Source organism: Pelobates fuscus, chromosome 5 (genome assembly GCF_036172605.1).
Source record: "Pelobates fuscus isolate aPelFus1 chromosome 5, aPelFus1.pri, whole genome shotgun sequence".
In the NCBI taxonomy this organism is placed as follows: Eukaryota; Metazoa; Chordata; class Amphibia; order Anura; family Pelobatidae; genus Pelobates; species Pelobates fuscus.
Window position 1 is genome coordinate 145041213 of NC_086321.1, and position 24222 is coordinate 145065434.

General features: G+C 39.9%; 1 protein-coding gene across 11 annotated transcripts in view; it reads left to right on the plus strand.

Annotated features, from left to right (window-relative positions):
- Nucleotides 1–24222, plus strand: part of FBRSL1 (fibrosin like 1) — a 505865-nt gene that overhangs the window by 299183 nt on the left and 182460 nt on the right. The gene's annotated exons all lie outside the window — the stretch shown is intronic.

The window sequence follows — 24222 nt, forward strand, 5'->3', positions numbered from 1 at the left end:
GTCAGCTGCCACGTCCTACATACAAATGTAATGGTAAAATGTGGCCTTTTCACGCAGGGAATTTAGAAACATTAAATATCAGCGAAGTCATAATTTTGTTCCCTGCTGCTCAAAAACTAAAATGGAATAGCTATTCATGTAGGATTTGTTTCAACACACCGTGATGCACATATCTCAAAAGCAAAAACCTGTCGTATACAGGATTACCCTAGTGATTGCACTATATTGTGGGTAAAATGCCTCTTATTCTGCTGATCTAGTTAATGAAAGGCAAATCGTCCATTTTATTGTACTGACACTACCAAGAACATTGTTACTTAATGTCTTTGTAGCATGTAATGGGTTAATATACGTAGGAATAGACTTGCACTGTGAGAATAGAAAAAAATAAAATAATAATAATAAATAGGACACTTGTGTGTTTCTGCACACAGTTCTATTAATCATATTAATGCCAGAGGCTGGTAATTCCTAAGCAATTCTTTAGTTTTGACAAGGACACAATATCTAATTTTTTTTTCTCCTGCAAAGTAGCTGTGTGTCTGAGCAGGTCCCTGTACAGATACGCAGGCCTCCCCTGCCGCTGGAACAAAGAACATAACAAGATACCCCAAAGCACAGGCTCATCTTTGATCCCTCCTCATGACTTTATTTCATTAGCCTTAAAGTATGAGGAGGAAAGTTAATGACATCATAAAAGCCAGGACTCCATAAAAGATGTTTCTGCTGATTTACTGCCGGTGTATGCACAGCGGGTCATATAACTGCCCATTAAAGATGCTGGGCCCTGCCTTGCCTGCAGCTTTCCTTATCTGCAGCCTTTTATTTATGACTAGAATATTGAGACTGGCTGTGCACTGTAAATCATAAAACCTGTTTTATTGCCTGTGTAATTAACCCCTCAATTATCCGCCTCTGCAAGGGAGCTGGCATCCTCTAGGTTTTTATTAAAGGCTGTGATCTGTAAACTGCTATTGTCTTTGTGGAAGGTGCGGCCACACTTGGGTTTTATCTGTGTTTATTGCTGCAAAGTGAAGGTTGTATGGTATGTAACACCTTCTATTTACATCATGAAACGTAATTTTATATGTGGGTGTTCGTGATAATGAACAGGCAGAAAAGTAAAGTATGTGCAATATGGTCTAGAATAGATGTTTATTTAGTGACAGTACACTGACGCATTGAACAACTTATAAATACATAGGTTTTTAAATGAAATTATAATTGCATAAATAAATCACAGTACACTAATCATTTATCAGTTCAAATTATCTGCAAATGTCCTAATCTGTCTACCTATTCATCTTAATTTAATACATTTCTTACCTGTTTTTTTTGTTTTGATTCTGAGAGCGATAGAGAGTGTGTGATAACAAGATGAATGGTGATAAACCGAGTCAAAAAAAAATGCACAAATGACACCAGTGCTTGTGATGGATTTATGGTGCTAGATAAATATACATATACGTACTTAGTTAGACTCTGCTACTAACAATTTCAGCTTTCAAAAAAAACCTCATAAGAAAAAGAAACAGACAATTGTGCAATATGATGTGACATGTATGTATATATATATTGTGTGGCAGGATTCAGCTATTGCTTGAGTCCTAGGGAATCTTATATGGACTTTAAAATGATGTCCGTTTCTGCTCCCTGGGGTTGCTTGACTAATTTCTGTGTGATGTGTATCAAAGCATAATAATAATAGCTGATATTGCTTTCCTGCCCACACAGACAATAGTCTCACCTTAAAGGACCACTCTAGGCACCCAGACCACTTCAGCTTAATGAAGTGGTCTGGGTGCCAGGTCCAGCTAGCTTTTACCCTTTTTTTTTTTATAAACATAGCAGTTTCAGAGAAACTGCTATGTTTATTCTGAGGGTTAAGCCAGCATCCAGAGCCTCTAGTGGCTGTCTCACTGACAGCCGCTAGAGGCGCTTGCGTGCTTCTCACTGTGAAAATCACAGTGAGAGCACGCAAGCGTCCATAGGAAAGCATTATGAATGCTTTCCTATGCGACCGGCTGAATGCGAGCGCGGCTCCTGCCGCGCATGCGCATTCAGCCGATGACGTCGCGAGGAAGAAGAGGAGGAGGAGTAGAGCTACCCGCCCGGCGCTGGAGAAAGAGGTAAGGTTAACCCCTTCCTTCCCCCAGAGCCCGGCGGGAGTGGGTCCCTGAGGGTGGGGGCACCCTCAGGGCACTCTAGTGCCAGGAAAACCAGTATGTTTTCCTGGCACTAGAGTGGTCCTTTAAAGCTGTTGTGGTTGGGAATGCCCGTTCACATCTAACAAACAAGTACAAAGAAATATTAATATCCCCTCTGTGGGTCTAAGGCTTAGAATTTATATTTTACTGCATAGAAAATACGACTGATTTCACAAAGTATCAGAAGGTAGGGAAAATGTACATCAAAACTCAGTCAAATGTAACAGACAAGCTTGTACCATAGGTAATGATATTAAAAAATATATAGACAAATATGATAGACAAAAAATATATACTTAAGTAGGGACTTCTTTGTCTTGTGGTCAAAGCATAAGTTGGTCAAATCGTGACAAAAGACAAGAGCTTGTTTCATCAAATGTTATTTCCCACAGCCGTTGCTAGAGATGGCTATAGGAAATGATCGATATATGGAGGATCCCACTGTGTTGTATTTTAATGCATAACAAAAATGTACAAAGGTTATGACAAGAAAATGTACTGTCTTTGTACGTTTGTATATAAACATTTTTTAGCCTGCTGTGGGATGTGTGATACACTTTACAAATGTTGTTGTGGAGCTCTAAAATACACTCACAAACACTGGACACTGCAATGCAAGAGTTTTATTGCTCTGCAGTTCTGTAATGCGCTCATACACAACACGCGTTGTGAGTTTTATTGCACTGATGTTCTGCAATAATCATACACACTCCACACATTACTGTGACTTTTATTGTAGTGGAACTCCGTGATACTCATACACACTCTGCACATGTGTCTGTTTTATTGCTGTAGAATTTTTTTTTTTTAAACTCGTACATTCCTGTGAATTCCTGTGAAGTTATTTGATAGTCTTACAGATACAAAACATTGTAGAGTCATTGGAAAAGAGGTGAGACAAAGATGGGAAAAGGAACATGTTTAAGTCATGACAAAGGACTATCTAATCTAAGTTGGTGTGGTAAGCATATTTAAATACTAGGATGTCATAATATTTTTGTTTATAATATATTGGCCTACAATATTTTTAGAAATTAGTTGGAATTCAAAACTAGTGTTTAATTGCTAGCTCCAGCTCTCAAATTAAGAGAGATGCACAAACTATACGAGTGTGATTGCCAGAGACGCAAAGCATTTTGTAAAGGCTTCATCATGGAGAATAAGCATCACTATTTTGTATTATTTTTTTGCATTGTACATAGCTCCAAAAAACAAACTGTGTTATTCCACTGATGTCTGATTTATAATATGGCAGGGTCTAATGTTCCTGGGAGGTATTGCCCCAAGGACACACAAAGCTTTGTACATTCCACAGTGAACATGCTGAGCTTGACGTGGGCACATGGCTTTGCTCCATAGCTTTCCCTGCACAGACAACTGTCCTTGGAAATGAAAACCAATGTTAATATCTGCCGCCTGCTGGTTGGATAGAATCTAGTTCCCATAAAAAGTCAGACATTTGACTGCCACCATTGACAAGAACCATTCAACACAATATCTGAGGCCTTGTCAGTTTAGACAAAACTCATGTAGTGACAGAATCTCACTGACTGCAAAGAGTGTGCAGGTCCAGAAGAAAGAGATTTCCACTTCAGAGAATGAATGTAGCCCTACAGACTACTACATAATGTATTCCAGCACATCGTTCAGATATTAAAGCTATTTACCACCATGTACTTTAAACATTTGCTGAGTCAAAGTTAGTACTGTGCGAGACGATCTGCTTTGTTTCAGTGAAACACTACTAGTTGTTCAAAAATCACATGCTCCTCACTGCTATCTTCCATAATTTTACTGTTAAAAGAGGACTATAGTCTTCAAAATAACTTTAGCTTAATTAAGCCATTTGGGTGAATAGATCATGCCCCAGCGGTTTCACTGCTCAATTCTGTCATTTAGAAGTGAAATCCTATTTCTTTCAGTTTAAGCAGCCTTAGCCACACCTCCCCTGACTGTGACTCATATAGCCAGGATGGGGGGGGGGGGGGGGGGGGAGGAATGGTTTCATTTTCATTCAGATGTTAACTTGCTTTAGAAGTTAGATCTCCTGCTTTTTTAACCCCTTAAGGACACATGACATGTGTGACACGTCATGATTCCCTTTTATTCCAGAAGTTTGGTCCTTAAGGGGTTAATCACACAAGGGAGGCTCCTGCAGGCTCTAGACAGATATATTAACAGATCAGGAGCGAAGAAATTCTAAATTAAACAGACTGTGCAATAAAGAAAAATTAAACATTAGTTTTCTTTACAGGGAATGTGCTGCCCTAGGGAAGTGCTCCCTCGCCAGCCAGCCCAGCATGTCAGTTAGCCGCAAGCAGGGCCGGACTGGGAGAAAAATTCGGCCCAGGCATTTTTTTATCACAGCGGCCCACTAAGAAGGGGGCGGGGCAGAGGAGGTGTGTTTTGTCATCAGCAATGACCAGCACGCCCCCTCTCAAAGTGAGCATGTTGGTTCAATGCTCTTCCAGGGCAGACCATGCGCAGAGCTCTGCTGAAGAGCTCTAGCATGAGAAAAAAAAAACTATTTGTTCTGCACAGTGCAAGCAAATTTAATAACATGCTTGCACTGTGTTTCCTTGCAACTTGTCTCTGGTGTCTCTATAAATGGATACCAGGAGACAAAAATGCCAGGAAAGAGTATTGTGCATGTGTTTGGAGTCTGCTTGTGGTATTGAATGTGTGTAGAGTGAGCTGATTGTGGTGTGGTATTGTGTAATAAGGTTGGTTTTAGTCATGTTGTGTTTGTGGTGTAATGTGATGCATATGTGGCTAGGGGCTGTAGAGAATGTGTGTATAGGGGATGTAGCAAGTGTGTGCATACAGGCTATAGAGTGTGTGTATAGGTGATGTAGTGTTTGTAGAAAGTGTGTGTTTAGGGGTGTAGTATGTGTTTGCTTACAAGGAATCTAGTGTGTGTGTGTATAGGAGTCTAGTGTGTGTTTGAAGGACCCAGAATGTGTAGGAGATCTAGTGAGTGTGTGTTTATAACGGATGCAGAGTGTATATAGGGATCTAGTATGTGTTTGTGTGTAGATGATCCAGAGTTGGGTAAGGGATCTAGTGTGTGTCTGGAATGTAATGTGTTTAGGGGTGCAGTATGTGTGTGAGGGATGCTTTGTGTGTGTATGTATATATATATATAAATATATATATATATATATATATATGTTTGGAACTATTGTGTATGTGTGTGTGTAGGGGGGGTTCTGTGTGTATGTGAGGGGTGCAGTATGTGTGTGTGATGGATGCTGTGTGTGATGTGGGTGAGAGTGCTGTATAAATGTTAAAATGGATTTTGTGTGGGGGGGGGGGGGGGGGGTAAATAAACAAATAATATAACAGGCATTATGTCCCCCCTCCCTTCTTACCTTTAGCCTGGGAGGGGGGGACCGGCACGCTGGTGAGTGGGAAGGGGAGACCGGCGCTCGCACACCATCCCTGGTGGTCCTAGTGGTGTGTGAACTCTAGCCAGATCCGGTCGTTGTCATGGCAACGCTCCGGATCTCGCAAGAGAAACCCGGCGGAGCCGCAAGTCAGAGCTCCGCTGGGTCCTCTCTCCGGGCAGCCTGGCTCCCTCCCTCTCTCCCCGCCAGGCCGCATATCTATTCAAGTGGGCCGGTGAGGGAGATCTTTGATCTCCCCACGGCCCGTCATGGAATACAGCAGGGCCAGCGCTCTGATATAGACCGGCAGGGGAGATCCTGGGACTTCCCCTGCCGGCCTCGGCCCATGGCCACCGCGGCCCACCGGGCATTTGCCCGGTGTGCCCGATGGCCAGTCCGGGCCTGACCGCAAGGCTAACAAGGCATTTGCCCTGGGCATTTGGGGGCGACTTTTTGTTTGCCGCCCCCTGGAAAATGCCGCTTAAGGCAAATGCCTTGTTTGCCTCGCTGCTAAAACGTCCCTCTGACACGGGCTGCATAAACAAAGTGAATTAACTCCTAAATGGCAGAGAATTGATAGGTTAGACTGCAGGAGCATGATCTATACACCAAAACTGCTTCGTTAAGTTAAAATTAATATATGTATATAATTAAAGGTACGTATCTGGTTGGGTGTCTGTTCTTTTGCACCAGTTGTTTGACAGAAGTTACACAAGGCCGGACAGGGAATACAAAGCAGCCCTGTGGGGAAAAAAAATGTTTCCAGCCCCACACATAGTGTGTGTGTGTGTGTGTCAGTCAGTGGGTGCCTCCTAAGGCACTAAATATATGATTTATCATAGTGATAGATTATATATTTATGTGCATTGGCATCTGTTATATTGTTACTTAACTGCAGCCCCTCACTCCAGACAATCCATGACTCCAGACTGCCCCCGTCTGTTGTTATTCGACCTGCTTAGTATTCAGTGCCTTGATAGTTGTACTGGCATGACAGACTACAAGCTCACTACCAACAAGCTCATTGACACATACAAGCTCACTGACACACACAAGCTCACTACAGACAAGTTACTCACACATAAGCTCACTACAGACACGCTAACTACAGACAAGATCACATACACACACAAACTCGCTACAGACAAGATCACTGACACACATACACAAACTCACTAGAGACAAGATCACTGACACACACACTACAGACAAGATCACTGACACACACACACACACTCTCACGGCATACAAGATCACTGACACACAAACACCCACACACAAGCTCACTACAGTCAAGATCTCTTACACACATACACACAAACTCACTACAGACAAGGTCGCTGACACACACATACACACACAAACTCACTAGAGACAAGATCACTGACACACACACTACCGACAAGATAACTGACATACACATACACATACACACACTCTCTCTCTCTCTCTCTCGGCATATAAGATCACCGACACACACACAAGATCACTACAGACAAGATCACTGACACGCATACACACACACTCAAGCTCCCTACAGCACATCTCACTGACACACACAAAATCACTGACACCCCCAAGCTCACTACTGACAAGCTTGTTCACACACACATACACAGACACACAATCACTAAGCAAATCTACAAGTACCTGTAACTGGCAGTGGAGACTCGCAGGTCAGCGTGAGGTTAGCGCTTCCTGTGTGAAAGGTCAAAGCTTGCTGAGACTGGGGGTGGAGCTCCAGTGCGTGGGTGGGTTCCTGTGGTCATGCTGAGCAGGAAACCGCTAAGTGAGTGAGAACTACAGCGCTCTCATTCCGCCCTGCTGCTAGCAGGCTGCAGACTCTGCCGATGTATCAGCTGCTGGCAGCCTCACTGCATGTATCTAGTTATGTGCACCAGCCCCCCCCAACACACTGAATTTGTTTTAAACAGCTTTAATATATTGTGCTGCACTGCTTGACCCCACATGCCGCGGCCCACTGGGAAGTTTCCCGGTATTCCGGTGGGCCAGTCCAGCCCTGACTGTACCATTATGTTCCATGTGTTCAGACATGTTTCTCATTGCCCAAAATTCATCATATGCTCCGTTCAAATTTTTTTATTTTTTGGGGGGGAAGTGGCTTAGCAATTTATACATGCACACAACTCTCTTCTGCACAACCTCATATCAAAACAAAATAAATAAAAATAAATTCTGCGGGGTCGCATTACAGAACTAAAGCCATCATGAACTTGAAGTAATCTGTGAGTTGCAGCAGTGAAGCTCAGAATGTTGTTTAAATGTGCTAAGTGTTGCCTTGATGTATTCTGGGAAAGTAGAGGGAAACATTCTTCTGCTGCAAGCAGGCAGTTGACAATATAGCTAAATAGCTAATAACCTATGTAAATCATCCACCGTATCTATATAAAAAAAAAAAAGATGCATTAACATGCCAGGTTGTTACATAATTGCCTATCAACTCACTGTACAAATGTCAGTTGGTAGAACAAGTGAAACCTTGCCACAGATCCTTTCAATGGGTCTGAGCAGGCAGGTGAAGAGTTACTGCAAACTACATCTGACTCTTGGCCTGCCTGAGAGCCCATGGGGCTTCATTATGTTACATCATTTGTTTTAACAAGGTCCAGTCCACCTCCATATAAATCTGAACACTCTAAAGATTACTCTTTACAATAGTTAAGCAGGGATATTGACAGTAGGATGCTAGCACATGTACCAACACTACAGAGAAAGACGCTTTGTACAATGTTCAAGACTTGTCTACAGTCTGTATGTCCAGACTGAGCATGCGAGCCTGTAATAAGGTGTACACATAGGCTTGTGAGAGTCACCTTTTTTTCTGGACACACATTATTTATACATATTGATGAATAGCGTAATGAGGGGTATGTGGTATTCAAATACTGCAGGAGAGAAATGCATTGATCATTAAACTTTCTATTACATAACTTATGCATGCTGCATGCTGCTTGTCAACATGAATACGTGCAATGTTTTCTAGACTACATGACGAATCCAGCAACCCTTCGTACACCATAGTAGAAGCCAACAACTGTTCTAAAAGCAGAAGCCTCAAATGTCAGAAACCATTACCGTTTATACCAGGGGCAGGCAACCATAGGAACTCCTATGCTTTGCCAGTATTCTGTCTGTAAGAGCATTATGGGAAATATAGTCCACAATATTTGGAGTGCCAAAGATTGCCTACTCATGTTATACTGTATCGTATTTGTCTTAAAAGTTGGGTCTCGTCACTTAAACTGCATTTAAAATAGATGACCTTTTCTAGTCTGAATGCCTTTTTGTACACCAGAGTCAAGACTTCAAAAGATTACTAATGAGAATACATCTTACTTTATTTCAGTTTGTGTTAAGTACATCATTGAAATGAAGAGCAGGACATATGACTGCCTAAATTTGTCTGGATTGTCCTATTTGTGCTGTATTTTCCTCTTCTAATAAGCCATTTTGTGACTGCTGGCACCCTACATCTGCTCACTGAGGCATGTGGCCTTTACCCCATACTATTAATTGCTTAAATGAACACTATGGCATTAGGAATATAAATCTGTATCAGGGGTCAAGTCCTGGGGAAAAAAGTGTGGGAACTCACGAAAGAACCACCCCTCCAAAAATATATTTTTTTTTAATTATACGCTCGTATGCATATATATATTTCTAAGAAAATACAGTGCAACATTTATTGTAAAGTACCAGTTTCCAAAGTCATCTCCAAAATTCACATGCATCGTATTATTTAACCAAATATAAAAAATGGAAACCACAAAGACAGAAGGAAACGTATGATAAACACCTGACACAAACACACACATATATATATATAGTCTAGATAACATACTAGATATGAAGGACTTTTCTAGTCACAGGGCCGGCCTTCGGGGTGTGCGAGCTGTGCGGCCACACAGGGCATCATGGCAGCAGGGGTGCCAGGCATCCAACGTAGCTCACATACACAGGGGCCGACAGTGCAGAGTTTTAAAAGCTGGCTTCAAGTAAGGGGTTGTGTGTGACTGCCTGTGGCAGCGGAGGCAGAAATAAATTGGCAGCAGGAGCGGAGCTAAATGCAGTATCTACCTGTTTCCTGGTTACGGCAGCACACTGAGGGGGAAGCAGGAAGAAGTCCCTGTTTCCCCAACTATTACACACAAGAGACTTCAGTGCCAATGCTCTCCCCTCCAGGCCAGCCCATACTGTTTGTAAGTGAGAGAGAGTGAAAAAGTGTGTGTGTGCTAAGCACTTTCCACCCACCCTTCCCACTTTCCCAGGGGTTTGGCATCTTCCAGATTACCTACTCACATCACATATTAGCAGTATGCAAAGGTTCTAAGCTAACAAGCGTCAGTATCAGACATAGAAGAACATTTGTGTGGCATGCAGAATAAGTGCACAATTTTATGTCAATAATAAAATGTAGATTTGTTTAAAGATTGTCAGATCAAAAAGACTAATGAGATAACCATTGGGTGCTTACAATTACAGAGAGACAACACACATAGTTATTAAATAAGCAGAGACATGGAGACCTTGCAGATAGCCTAGACACAACCAATGCCTGTCAGAGAGATTTCTCCACAAAGGAGAGGGATGAGTCTCAGTAAGTCTCTTCACCAGCCACTGACACCACATGGATTCTTTTGACTTGAATCATAGCTCCAGCCATATTCAGTGACCATACTTGCGCGCATGCGCGCACACACACACAATGTGCTAGCTTCTAACTGCAGATCATTCAAATCTGGTGTACACTTTTTTTTAGGATATATCATACCCCCTATGAACATCAACCTGAGCTTACAACTCACTACAAATAAGAGAAACAAAATATAAAGCCATTTTGGAAAGCATATATAAAAATACAGTTATTGCTATATGTGACAGACACACACAAACATTTGAATAGCTCACATGTTAAGGGGGCATGGTGAATATGTAAACATTTATGCATATTGTGGCTGTGTGTGTTGGTTAAAAGCACCCAAGCTGTGCATAGTGAGATAAACAGCAGTCATGTTTAGCATTATTTACTCGGATATGTCACACATACATACTTTTAAGATTAAATATATTGTCTGATTGCAGTCTGCAGCCTTGCTCTGCATTTACACCAACTGCATGGAGACATGGGGTGCAAACAAGCCATTCAATGCACTTACTGTCTGCAATGCACTTACCCCCAGCACTGCAGAGGTTAATAGACCAATAAATAAATTGTTCAAAATAAATGCTGTATAACACATCTCACAACCAAGGGATACAGGACACAACAGCAGGACTGTATCAGTATTTTTCCCCAACATAAAGTTACTAAGACAAAAAATGATTTTCTATATTATATACACAATTCTGCAAAGATTGATGAAAGATTTAACCCTTAAAAAGGTGAGCTGACCCCAGTCAGGGATAAGATGCAGTAAATCTCGGTAAGATCCTTCTGATGCCAGTTATAAAGACCAGTGAGGCCTACTTGGTAATGGGATGTTATAACTAATAAAACAAAACCAGGACAGTCCATAGTTATCAGTGACTTACCCCTCAGATGCTGCAGTTGTACGGCCCCTGTCCCTTGGGGGATGGGAGGGGTGTTGTACAATATGCTTAATGCAGGCGGGGGAGGGGGCTGTGTTCTCTCTTGTGCTCCCTGGTGACAGGAGGTGGGTCCAGTGCTGGGGTCATTAATTGCATGCTGGTGACTAGGTGTGATTCAATGCAGGCTTCTCCCCCCTGCCTAATTTGAGACGCAAGCTCTTCCAATTTTCCTCTCCTGCTGGGAGCCTGCCCCCTGCTGCTCAGTCGGCTCTCCTCTGCTACAAAGGGCAGGTCCTGCAGGACTTCTAGCGGGAACGGCGTTCCTGCTGTGAAAAAAGTGCGGGAACGCCGTCCCCACGCGTTCCTGCAGGACTCGAGCCCTGATCTGTATGCATAAAGCTATAGTGCCCTTGTCCATAGTTATATGACCACCCCCCGGTTTGCACTGAAAATATTTTATATTTTTTCAAAACTACTCAATGCTGCTCACCTCTCTGCCTCCTTTGGCATCATTAAGGAGCCATGGCTTCCTCTGGCAATAGTGCAAAACAATGCATCTGATACTTTTACTCGGTCAGTGCAGTGAAAGCACCTCTAGTGGTTGGAGGATGAACACTTAAGGTGTGTTTAACCTGGAATGTGAACATTACAGTTTCTACAAAACATTGCAGGGTTAAATTGACAGGACCACTGCACCCACATCATTTAAATGATGTGGTCTGGGTGACTTTAGTGGTCCTTTAATATTGATCAAACTATTCCTTCAATTCTATTGAGCTCTTAAAAGTGAAAAGGAACCTTTCATTTCTCACTTCATCAGCGTTTCATTATTCACACCACTGGCTTTATGATACTGGAGCGTCTACAGTATTTTACTTAAACCTGTAATATGACTTGGGGGAGAAAAGTACATCTCATTTACTTAATAGAAATTCCATCTTCTAGTTTCTAGCTCCTCTTTGTGGGTAAATACTTTTCAAGAGATGCATAACCCTGCACTATTTTACTTCTATATCCCCTGTGTATTCAGATATTTTTTTAATTACTAACTAAATCACTGCAACTTAAAAAAAAAAAATAGTATTTAGAGAGATATATATATATATATATATATATATATATGTGTGTGTATATATATGTGTGTGTATATATATATATGTATATATATATATTAATTATGAAAAATAAAAAGTGAGGACTAATTACGTTTATAAAATTGTTAATCGGTTATTCAGTCTTTCCAGCTAAAATACCGTAATCTTTTCACATTGATGTTTCCCTTTTATCTGCAATAATTATTTACCAGCAAAATTACTAAAATAGTAGTATTGAGAGCTGACATCTTACTTTGCTTGTTGGAGTCACACATGGCCAGTTAAATTAAAAATGTATACGCACCGCCCATTTAAAATTAAAAAAAAATGACTTGCCCAACAAATCTGGAGGGTCCAAGTTACACTCTCCAGATACATTTTCACTTGCCAATGGCTACTGGAGAGTAAACAATTTGAGCCGTGTGTGTATAAGCGCATGTATGAAGACACTTAGCATTGTCTAACTAAAATGTTGACAGTGGCAAGCAGTATGTAGCTACAAAGTCCCTGTAGTGCCATTTAAAAAATAAATAAATTGTATAGTCTTATTAAAATTGCACCGGGTACAAAAACGGTGAAGTACTTTTATCCATAAAAAACATGTCTTGGCTTTCTTTCTTTGTGATGTTTAAATATGTCTGTGAATACAGATGCACACTTTCAAGCAAATATGTTGCTGTGTATTTTTAGTATAACTTCCCTTAAATAACCCATCATGTCTTGCCTAGATTGATTGGAATAGGACATCTAATCTTTTGGATTTACTTTTCATTTTAAACAGCTAGTCTTTATTGAATGTCTCACGTTGATGAACATTTCAATTTGATTTGCATTATTCACCCATACATGTCCTGGTTGCTTGCATGCTGTGAGAAGTGGAAAAAAAGTGAAATAGTAGCCTCTGTAAGCAGAATGTCCCCAGAAGATAGTGTGAAAGAGTTCATTTGTCACGCACATCTCTTGGAAACCTCACACCTGATCACCCTTTACTGGAACTGACTGATAGCATCTAGTGAGGTTACCCACACGCTGCAAGTATATGAACATAATATACATGCAGTGCTGTGGCTTCTTTGATCGTGTAACTCGACTTACTTTCACAAACCCATTAGTCAGTTACAATATTCCGAGACAACATTGTTACTCTTAAAGGGACACTCTTAAGCGCTATAGGCTCTACTGTTTTTTTTTTGTTTTTGTTTTATCAGTAGTGCAAGGGGTCTTTGTTTCAATGCCTCGAGTTTTTTTGATCAAACTATGGGAGAGATTTGACGAAAAACAGGATCTCCAGGCAAATAAAGTCCTGCCTCTCTGCTGCTGTCAATGTAATGTTCAAGTAACACTTCAGCATCATCTGTACAAATCCATCCTAGTTACAGCAGTGATACATTTCATATCTGATAGAACACATTTGTGTCTGCCTCCTATGTCTCAAACTCACTTAAAATGGCATAGAATCCTCATTCCCTTCTCTTCTTCCTATTTTTTTTAATAGCTAAAATATACACACAAGATTGTAATATACCCAAGCAAGTCTTATATCAAGCAAGTAACCTATCACAATGTGAGGTTGTGTAATTAGGGGATAAAAGGTATGGGTTATTAAAAATAACGTTTTTCATCTTAAAACAATACCCCAGACACCATAACCACTACCCTAGTGGTTATGGTGACAGGAGTGCCCTGTTGTACCCATCCCATTATAAAGAGTCAAACTGTATGTAGCTCATTCATCATATTATCACTCTCAGCCAGTGAGCTAATCCCCGCAATGCAATGCAGGAGAGCAAACTGAAGTTCCTTACGTGTTGATTATGCTTCAAGGAGTGTTCCTTCAATAGCTACAAAACAATGTAACAATATTAACAGAACTCAATATACTTAAGGTATTCCATTTTCGATTGCTGGTCACAGATAACATGTTCACGCAACACCATGTGTAGCTATTTTGTTACTATAGTTATAGCATATCCATTATGTCGCTATATGCTGTAACGTTACCAATGTTCTTTTGTGTTGAGGTCATTGGCACCTAAGCAGTATGCCAACCCCATGTACCTCCACCATCCTTCATTGCGATAAGAGTGCAGAGCTCAAAATGACCAGTTGTGAGTTGAAATTGAGCCCTGCGAGCTGTGTGAATAGGTGGAATTCCATTTATCTACAATATAGCCCACATGGGGATGGTGTTATTTTTTAAGCCAACAACTGCTTTCTGCCTTCTGGAATCTCTTGGATCAGAGCTACTGCTAGCAGGAGAAAGAAGCACTACTGTTTTTATCTGTGCCTAATCAAGAACCAGTCGGCGCGGCTCACTAGGTAACGATCTGTAATTTCACATTCATTCAGTTATAGCAGTAGAGAGCAGCAGTTAGCACTCTCTTTGGTTAGCTCTCATGACTTACCAGTGGCATTAAGCAAGGAAGGGCTGGATATAGTAAGTGTCTTATGGGAGGAAGGGATATTTGAATGGGTAGGTCAGATGAGTACTCTGGGAAGGGGCTTTGGTAGAGGAAAATGACATAAAGGATGACTCAATTAGTATATCTGAGTAAAGGGGAGTCTACATTTACCCTTCACCACTGCTTTCACAAGTACACGCTCCTTATGTAAATACATAGCTGTATTCACACACTTATACATTCCTGTGTTCACAAACCACACAATTTTAACACACACAGCCATACTTTCTCACATTGACACCCCAAATTTACATCACTATATTCACATTCAACATAAACAGACACCAATGCATTCACAGGCAGTGAATTTCATATACTGGGCAGAGCCAGCACATTTCAAACACAACCCTGGCCAATCAGCATCTCCTCATAGAGATGAATTGAATCAATGAATCTCTTTGAGTAAAGTTCAGTGTCCGCATGCAGAGGGAGGAGATACTGAATGTTTGGATGCATTTTAGGCAGCCATGACCCAGGAAGGATCTCTAACAGCCATCTAAGGAGTGGCCAGTAAAGTTATCACTAGGCTGTAATGTAAACACACTGCATTTTCTCTGAAAAGACAGTGTTTACAGCAAAAAGCCTGAAGGAGATGATTCTACTCACAAGAACAAATTCAGTAAGCTGTAGTTGTTCTGGTGACTATAGTGTCCCTTTAAATAATCAAAGTATTCTTCCTTGTCAAACTCTTCGTAAATTTAAAGATATCACTTTCCATAGATTGCCAACGCGTTTTAAGCAGGGCCTCTAAATATGCCCCTTCTATAATTGTAAAGCACCGCGCTGAAATATGTTAGCGTTATATAAATGCTAATAATAAATAGGTAGAAATATAAACAGTATATATATGTGTATGATACCTTAGAGTGAATAACAATGGTATCTAAATATACTTATACTTATCTGATAAAATCAAGAACAGCCTCTCAAGGTCGTGGCCCAGTCCCGACCTTTTACAACATATACAAAGGCAAAGGAGAAATGAGATACGGCTGTATACAATCTAAAACAGGAACAGAAAAAGATACATAGTGTAATACAGTAAAACACAAAAATGATGCGCCAAGATAATATTGCACTCACGAGATTAAAGTGAATAATGCGCCTGAACAGGTGCCTGCCCCAATACGTTTGGGCGGCTGGGTGTCTCCACTTTCCACTGGAACTCCAAGCGGACCAAGAAATGGACTGAGACTTCAGTAGAGGTAAGTAAAATAAATATGCAGATTTATTGTAGAAAAAAGGCTACACATAATAGCCGTATTCAATAAAAGTATAAATAAAAGAGAGGTCCTACGCGTTTCGTTCCTATGCAAAGGAACTTCCTCAGGGACCGAGATTCAAATAAAATCAAATCAAATCAAATCAAATAAAATCAATCAATACATAAAAAAATGCATACCTATGTATTATGTATTGATTGATTTTATTTGAATCTCGGTCCCTGAGGAAGTTCCTTTGCATAGGAACGAAACGCGTAGGACCTCTCTTTTATTTATACTTTTATTGAATACGGCTATTATGTGTAGCCTTTTTTCTACAATAAATCTGCATATTTATTTTACTTACCTCTACTGAAGTCTCAGTCCATTTCTTGGTCCGCTTGGAGTTCCAGTGGAAAGTGGAGACACCCAGCCGCCCAAACGTATTGGGGCAGGCACCTGTTCAGGCGCATTATTCACTTTAATCTCGTGAGTGCAATATTATCTTGGCGCATCATTTTTGTGTTTTACTGTATTACACTATGTATCTTTTTCTGTTCCTGTTTTAGATTGTATACAGCCGTATCTCATTTCTCCTTTGCCTTTGTAATAATAAATAGGGCCTATTCAGTAGACGGTGTGTAGGCACTGTAATAGATTTGACATTCTATGTATAAATCAGGGGACTCTAGCAGCAAATTTTAAGATTGGCTCCTGTTGAGCTTGTATATGTCCTCTAAGCGTGACAAAAGATCGACTCAATTTGCCAACATTCACCTTGGGAACCAGCAAAGTTCCTTCGAGCTATCCCAAGTTCTAGCTCTGTCAGATGTGCTAAGAGGTTGGTGAGCTCTATATGTCTATATGGCTTAGCATTTACTGTTCGGTATCACCTTAACGTCACAGCTCCCATTTCTTTGATGCTAAACCATACAACGTAATACAGAAGCAGTGCAATATATTATTTCTTTCAGTTTACCATTGCAATTTTTTGTTTTTCCTCACAAAACCTTTTCATTGTTTTTGTTTTTAAAGTCCACTTAAAATAACCTGTCAGAATGAGAATGATTTGCAGCTGTGAGGTCTTATAGTCTTTGTCCTGCATTATGATTGAATTATGCAGATACAAAAAAGCTCTGCTATCCTAAGCTTACAATCAAAGACATGACAAATGTTGACAGATTGCTCACTTATTCTCAGGTGCAGCAATGACACTCAGACTAAGACTGGAGTGACTTGTTTTACACCTGCTGGACTAGCCTCATCTGAAAGGAAATTACCATGTACTGGCCAGTTTAGAAAGCTAGCAAGACAAGTCTCTATTAGTGAAGCCATGTGCTTTTTGATAGAGGCCTGTGTGAGGTTGAAACATTGCCATTTGAATAAATAGCATATTTTTCTTTTTTTCCCATACTTTTACAAAGTCGAGAGAGTGTGTGTGTGTGTGTGTGTAAAACATATTCTGTTGCTTAACAATCAAATAGCAATGTTTCAATCTCACATAGGTCTCTATCAAGCTATATTTCTTAGGTTTATTTAATCTAGATGCAATTCTTTGAGTTGCCTCACTATTATCAAGCACATCAGCTTCATTTAATCCTTGACGAAGATTGAAACATTTTAAATTACTATACATATATTTGTTACCGAAGAATAAAATATTCCAAGGCACTCGGCTGTTAAATTAAGAATGTGTTCAACATCTTGTGAGCTGTTTGTGTGAGTTTTTCGTTCATCCACAAGGAAAAAACTGAGCTTTCATTACAGATAAAACAAGAGATATATATATATTTTTTAATTGTCTCCATTTGATTTTTCATCATGGCTTATAAATATATTCTTTTGTTAAACTCTTTTCCACCATTGCTTTCTAATGCTCTCCTAGTGTCAGATTTTCTGGTGAATGTACGATAAAATCCGCATGCAATCTTTCTCTCTAATAAGACCTATTCTGAGCACATTGTGACATCAGTGATAATTTATTCAGGTTGAGAAAAAATACGATAAAGCCATTCAGAAGACCGATCTTCAAACAGAGAGCCTATGTTTTATTTTTATAGAGGCCTCTGCTTGAGACCAAGGCATTTTCAGCAGAACATTAGAGCATTAAATGGCTTATATTGCTAAAGCACACGTCAAAATGTTTAAGAGCCTCTGTCATTTAAAGAACAGTGTACTTTAGCATTAGATTAAAAATAATAATAATACCTTAATACCTTACATTGATGCTGGCATTAGCTCTCTTTCTGTGTAAAATAGTCTGTAACGTGAGTTTTATGTGTCCTAACAGTGAGATCTAGGTGCTGATAGCTGGTTGCATTTTCACTGTGAGCTGAAACACATTGGGACATTATACAGTGACCTGTCAGTTTATACTGTATTTCAACTTTGTGAATAAAGCTACACTATAGTGGCAGGGATACAAATATGTATTCCTAACAAAGGTGTAAACCCATTTGGCTCACCATAAAAAAATAAAAAAAAAATATGGTTCTAGATGTGGCTGGTTCCACCTTACCTTTGCCTCCATGGCTGAGAGCATCAGACTTGATGTCAGCCAATCCAATGCTTTCCCATAGGAAGCATTGGGAGGCTATCTCGCAGGCGCAGCAAAATGCCACGCTTCACCAATCAGCATCTTCTTAATGCATCTCTATGGGGAAACTTCAGTGTCTCCATGCAGAACGTGGAGACGCTGACCGTGTGCAGCACAGACCCAGGAAGCATGTCTGAATGAGGTGTTCCTAAGCAGCAATGTAAACACTGCCTTTTAAGCGAAAAGGCGGTGTTTACATTAAAAGGCCTGCAGGGACAGGCAGTAGACACCAGAACTACATTAAGCTGTAGTTGTTCTGGTGACTATAGTGTCCCATTAAGGTTTGAAAAGGACATTTTCCTGTTTCAGTATGACCGTTTCTCCATGCAAAAAGTGAGGCCCATGTAAAAGTACTCCATTATCCTGCACTGAGCCCAAACATCTTTAAATTTAAACTGAAATGTGGAAACCTGTAGTGGAAAGAGTCCCTAGAATAGTGAACAGTTTTAGCATAGATGGCCAGTCAGTTTAGCATTAATGGCTATTATTTTAGATTTGGATGTTCTTAAGAGTAAGTGCCCATTTAAATATACTTTAATATCGACATCCCTGATTGGTCACCTGAACTGCTTGTTATCCTTGTGTGTAAGACCGTGTATATTTATTTTAAATTAGTAGCTATATGGGTATAACGTTAGTTTCAGTTAGTACATACTGAAAATGGCATATGTAGTTTGAAATTAATTGGAGTAATGTTTTGTATCAGGTGCAATCAGAATAACTTGCGTTGGAGCTTATGTGTTTGTTTAAATAGTCAGTACAAAGAATGGTTTGTAAGCTGGAATTAACTGTATAAGAATATGGTGATTGTACTAAAAATAAAAAAAAATAGATCAAGATGTTGCAGCAGAGTATTTGACTTCCTTTATTCTTCTCTGCACATCTTTGTATAAAGACGTTAATCAATGTCTCTTCTGGATTCTCAGTAAGATAAAGCCTTTCTTCACATGTTGCTATGCGTTTGTCACTTTCTCCACATCACAGATTACCGTATCAAGGCTGATTTATTGTTCAATTCATGGAAAGTAACAGAACAATAATATTTGTCATGTAAGCCAAACCGTGCATATCCCTGAGCTTGTGATAACCCCACGTCGTCCTTTGCAGTGAAATATCTTGCTGTGGCACTGCGATGGACGTTTTTGCAGATGTCCATAAAAAAGATTTTATGTACCAAGCATCCCGAAAGATATCTTCCAATAATTTCTGAAATGTAAATGTAATCTTCCCTGCATGCTGAGCTAGCCTTGGGCCCCAGTGACAGGAAGAGGAGGAGAAATGGCTTCTTTATGCTAACATGATTTAGTTAGCAGGCATCCTCACTATTAGAATGGAATACAGTGATGGACTGTCTGCAGCTACAGTCCCTGAACCCCCTAAGGAACCTTAATCAGCGGTTGAGAGGATAAATGGATCGTTATTACACACAGTTTCTCTTTGAACATAGCCAGAATTAAAAGCTGTGTTCTTGTAATTATTTTCCTTGAAGTTCTTTCTGCTAATGATTTTTGTTTTCTTTTTTCTCCTCGCCCGCTGAATCTGGGTTTTTGTCATTTTTACCTGGTTTTATAGATCTCACAAGCCATATAATTTTGCAAAGATAAATTTGCTGTGTATTGCTGGTGACTTGCCATAACACAACGAGGGAGCAAAGCGTATTCCTTTCACAGCCAGACATCATGTATTTTGCATCTTGTATTATCAGTGGATTAGGCGTGGATGAAAAATCTACTTTAACGTAAATTTTCAGCAGAGGAATACCCATGCATCATTACTTCCTGAAGAGCCAATGTAATTCTGTCTTTGTAATTTTATTAAAAGGGGAACACCCCTCATTTGTGTACTTAGGGCTATGTACTAAATTGTTTCTTTATTAGTGGGGGGACCTTTAGCATCACTTAAAGAACATTTCTATTGAATGTCCTTTACTTCCTGTCTTTCCATCCCTTTTCTGTAGCATTGCTTGCAGACCCTTCATCATGTTCATGACCTTTTTACTGGGCCTTTCAGACCATTGAGGAGACTATTCCATGACATGATGCACATAATATGTCTGATTTGTTTAAGAAGTGAGTTAGAGAAATTATAAATGGAAATTAAAGTGACACTCCAGGTACCCAGGCCACTTCTGCCCATTTGAGTGGTCTGGGTACCAAAACCCACCACCCTTAACCCTGCAAGTGTAATTATTGCAGTTTTTATAAATTGCAATAATTATCTTGGAAGGTTAAGTCCTCCTCTAGTGGCTATCTATTAGACAGCCACTAGAGGGACTTCCGTGCTCTTAGAGCAAGAAAAGTGTTTTAAATGACGCTGCTATGCAGCTATGCATGAGGACCTCCAGCGTTGCCGGAATTACATAGGAAAGCATTAAATAATGCTTTCCTGTGGGGAGGTCTAATGTCGCGCATGTGCATTAGGTCTCCCCTGCCGGCTGACGTCGGTGGGGAATGAGCGTGGGCGGAGTCTGGCCCAGAGTCGAGGGACATCGGCACTGGATTCAGGTACATCACTGAAGGCGTTTTAATCCCTTCAGCAACATGGGGTGGGAGGGAGAGGGGCACTGCAGAATCCTGCAGTGCCAGGAAAACTGATATGTTTTCATGGCACTGGAGAGTCCCTTAAAGTCTTCCTCTGTAAAGTGGTATATGACACACATAAAACATGCATTTTGCATAAAGTATAATTTATGGTATGTGTCTTATACAATGGAATGTAGATCAAGTTTAAGTTTTTTTTTTTTTTTTTAATGAAATCTAGAAGTGCTGATATTTATGGGTAATAAATATTTGCTATACTCACAACCCCTCTCTATTCATGTGGGATCCCATGGGAACTTGGTTCCCCTTTTATATTTTTAGAGGGAATACATATTCCACACTTCTCAGGCTGAAGGAAGTACATGAGCATACAGAGCAGTGGGCATTTAAAATGGCAAATTATCAAATGAGGCAGTGTCCTGCATTTATTTATTCAGCTTTTAAATTTGTATATCATTCTGTACTTCTCACTTCACACAAGGCTGACATTGTGATAGGCCGACATGGTTATCAATTTACAATTTCAAGCAGCCTTAACTTCTAATGAGCTACTAGAGCTCACATTATTGTCATTCTAGGAATGTTGAATATATGCAAAGCTGTAGTAATGGCTTACAGAAAAGAATCAGTGATGAGGGTTTAAATAGACTTTCACCTTCTGATCAAATTTTGCAAGGACCCCCAAATGTTAACTTCTCCGCTTGAGTGGTGGCATGGGGTTGCAAGAGAAGGTATTTTACTTACCTTAAGCTGTCCCTTGTGGCCGCCCACCATCTCAAAACGGGGGATCCTTTGTAGAATCTAGCTCTTAATCTGCTAGGAGCCACGACTGTGCTGGCATGAAAGTACAACACTGATGTCAATTGAGAAACATGCAAGACCGTGAGCCTCTGTAGACAATGCCTTCTTCTCATAGCCATCTCTAATGAAGGCTGGAATAAATGACAAGACAAAACTTGACAGCTGCTGCCCTACCTTTTCTCAAGTTTTGTCAAGAGGAGGGAAAATACATAAGACAAAGTATTTCCTAATTTATCTCCGTATGTCTTTTGACTGTGTTGGAATTTCTGTATATGTATGTATGTATGTATGTAGTGGGGGGCTGACGAGGACACTTTAACAGTGGAGTTACTCATGTTTGTATATTTTAATAGTAAAAATATTAAATGTATAGTATTGCGATTTCTGTAGTGTTTCTGTATCGTAAGGTGTGCGGTTTGGGTAAAAAAACATTAAAAAAACAAACCATAGGCTATCTATTTAGTTAGTAATAATAATTTTAGTATCTAATAATTCCCTAAATCTTGGATCCCGATTATGGAGTCTGGATTCAGTTCTTGCATTGGTTTTCCCTTACATCTTGGTGGCTATTGACAAATGTAAACAAACATTGTTACCTGGGGATATTTAATGTAATGAAATGGTAACTATAATTTCTTGTTAACGCCTGATCAGTTTTCTGCTCATTTCTATGGAGAATTTGGAAACCGTTTTTGCTTATCTGTAAGTATAATGTATACACAGAATGATAATGTGTAATTGATGTGTGAAAGCTTTGCTTTTCTCAGAGGTACAAGCAGCAGTCTGGCTAATTTCCATGATGCAATCTGCCCTTCCAGGATATAATTACCTGATTTACTTGATTGCCTTTTGGGATTTCTTTTCTATTCCATTCCCCACCCCCAAATTGGAATAAAATTGTCTGTGCTGTTGAAAACAGATAATTTCATCTGAAGCTTGCTAATACAGTTGAAGTTATTTGTTTCATTTCACTGAATTCCTCAGCACTAAGGATGCCCCCATTTCTGTCTCTGGGGTATATTCAATACAGAATAGGATGAAGAGACACAACAAAGCTCTAGATGGGATCAGATGAATGGGCCTATTCTTAGATGAGAAGGATTGTGACATTTCCCGTATTGTAGAGCTAGCTTTTAGAAATAGATGTTAGACAATCTTTGCTGAATCTCATAGGGCTACATATCTCTACTACTGTCAAATCTACTAATAGATTTCCCTATCTAAGATGCCTTCGTGCCAACCTTTAATGAAAAAGGTCACCCTATCAATCATAATTCGTATGCAATACAGTTTCTGAAATAAGCTGATTAGTGATGAGCCACCTAACCACTTCTGTCTGAAGAAGTAATTGAGGCACATGTTGCAAAACTGTTTCCAAGGGCATAATGCAAATGGGGCTTTGTTTTAATGCCAGCCAAACTAAATACACTGGATTTTAATTGTTGATGCAATATGAGAGAATCTCCTGTATTGATACTGAAAGATTAATTGGGAAATTGAGTAAATGTTACTACATACTGATTAGTGGAAGCTCCTTCCCATTTTATAGGAACAATTACAATATGTGCATTGGTCTAAAATTGAGGTGCCAAGCATCCATTCTTGCTGGCCACATGTACACATTGTTTTAACTCTTTATTCATTGGCGATATGTATGAGCCCTTGATCTGTTGCTTTGGAATTGTATGCTCTTTAGTGACATCTGAAATAACCCATGATGTCAGTCTTATCAGAGTAGAGATTCGGCATCGACAGAGTCCAGAGGAACTGACAGATCAAGGACATCTGGAAGGCCTAGTACCTCAAAAACATAAACAGGTTAATATGACACCCAAATTGAAAGTACGTTTCTTCTTAAAGGCTATTACATGCATCATCTGTAATCTGCTAGAAACACGATATGTCTTTTTACCTCCTTAATGTGCGTTGTAGGAATGTATTACTAAATACTTCATATTTTTGTGCAAACCAGGGACTCTATAGGCAGGAACAGCAGTGTTTAGCTTGCTGGGTTAACATGCCTGTAGTTGAAGTATTGAGGAAGGCCTCTATAGTAACTAAACAGTGCACATTTGGTCACTTCAGAAAAATTGCAGGATCAGCAGGAGGCACCACCTAATTAATCCACATGGATTTCCTAAACATACCTGTAAATTGAGTTCTCATTAGGAATGTGTTCTTTCTATAGGTACTACATTTTATTGTGATTGGCCTCTCCTGCAAAAAAAAAAAAAATACTTGATTTTCTTATTTGTGGCACATTCCACTGTACTTATGCACATCTTGGCAATGGTTCAAATCCATTGGCACAGGTTTGTTTAGGTCTTAAGTAGCAGATGAGCAGGGCTACTGTTTAGTTGGGTCTACAATGCTTCTGTTATGAA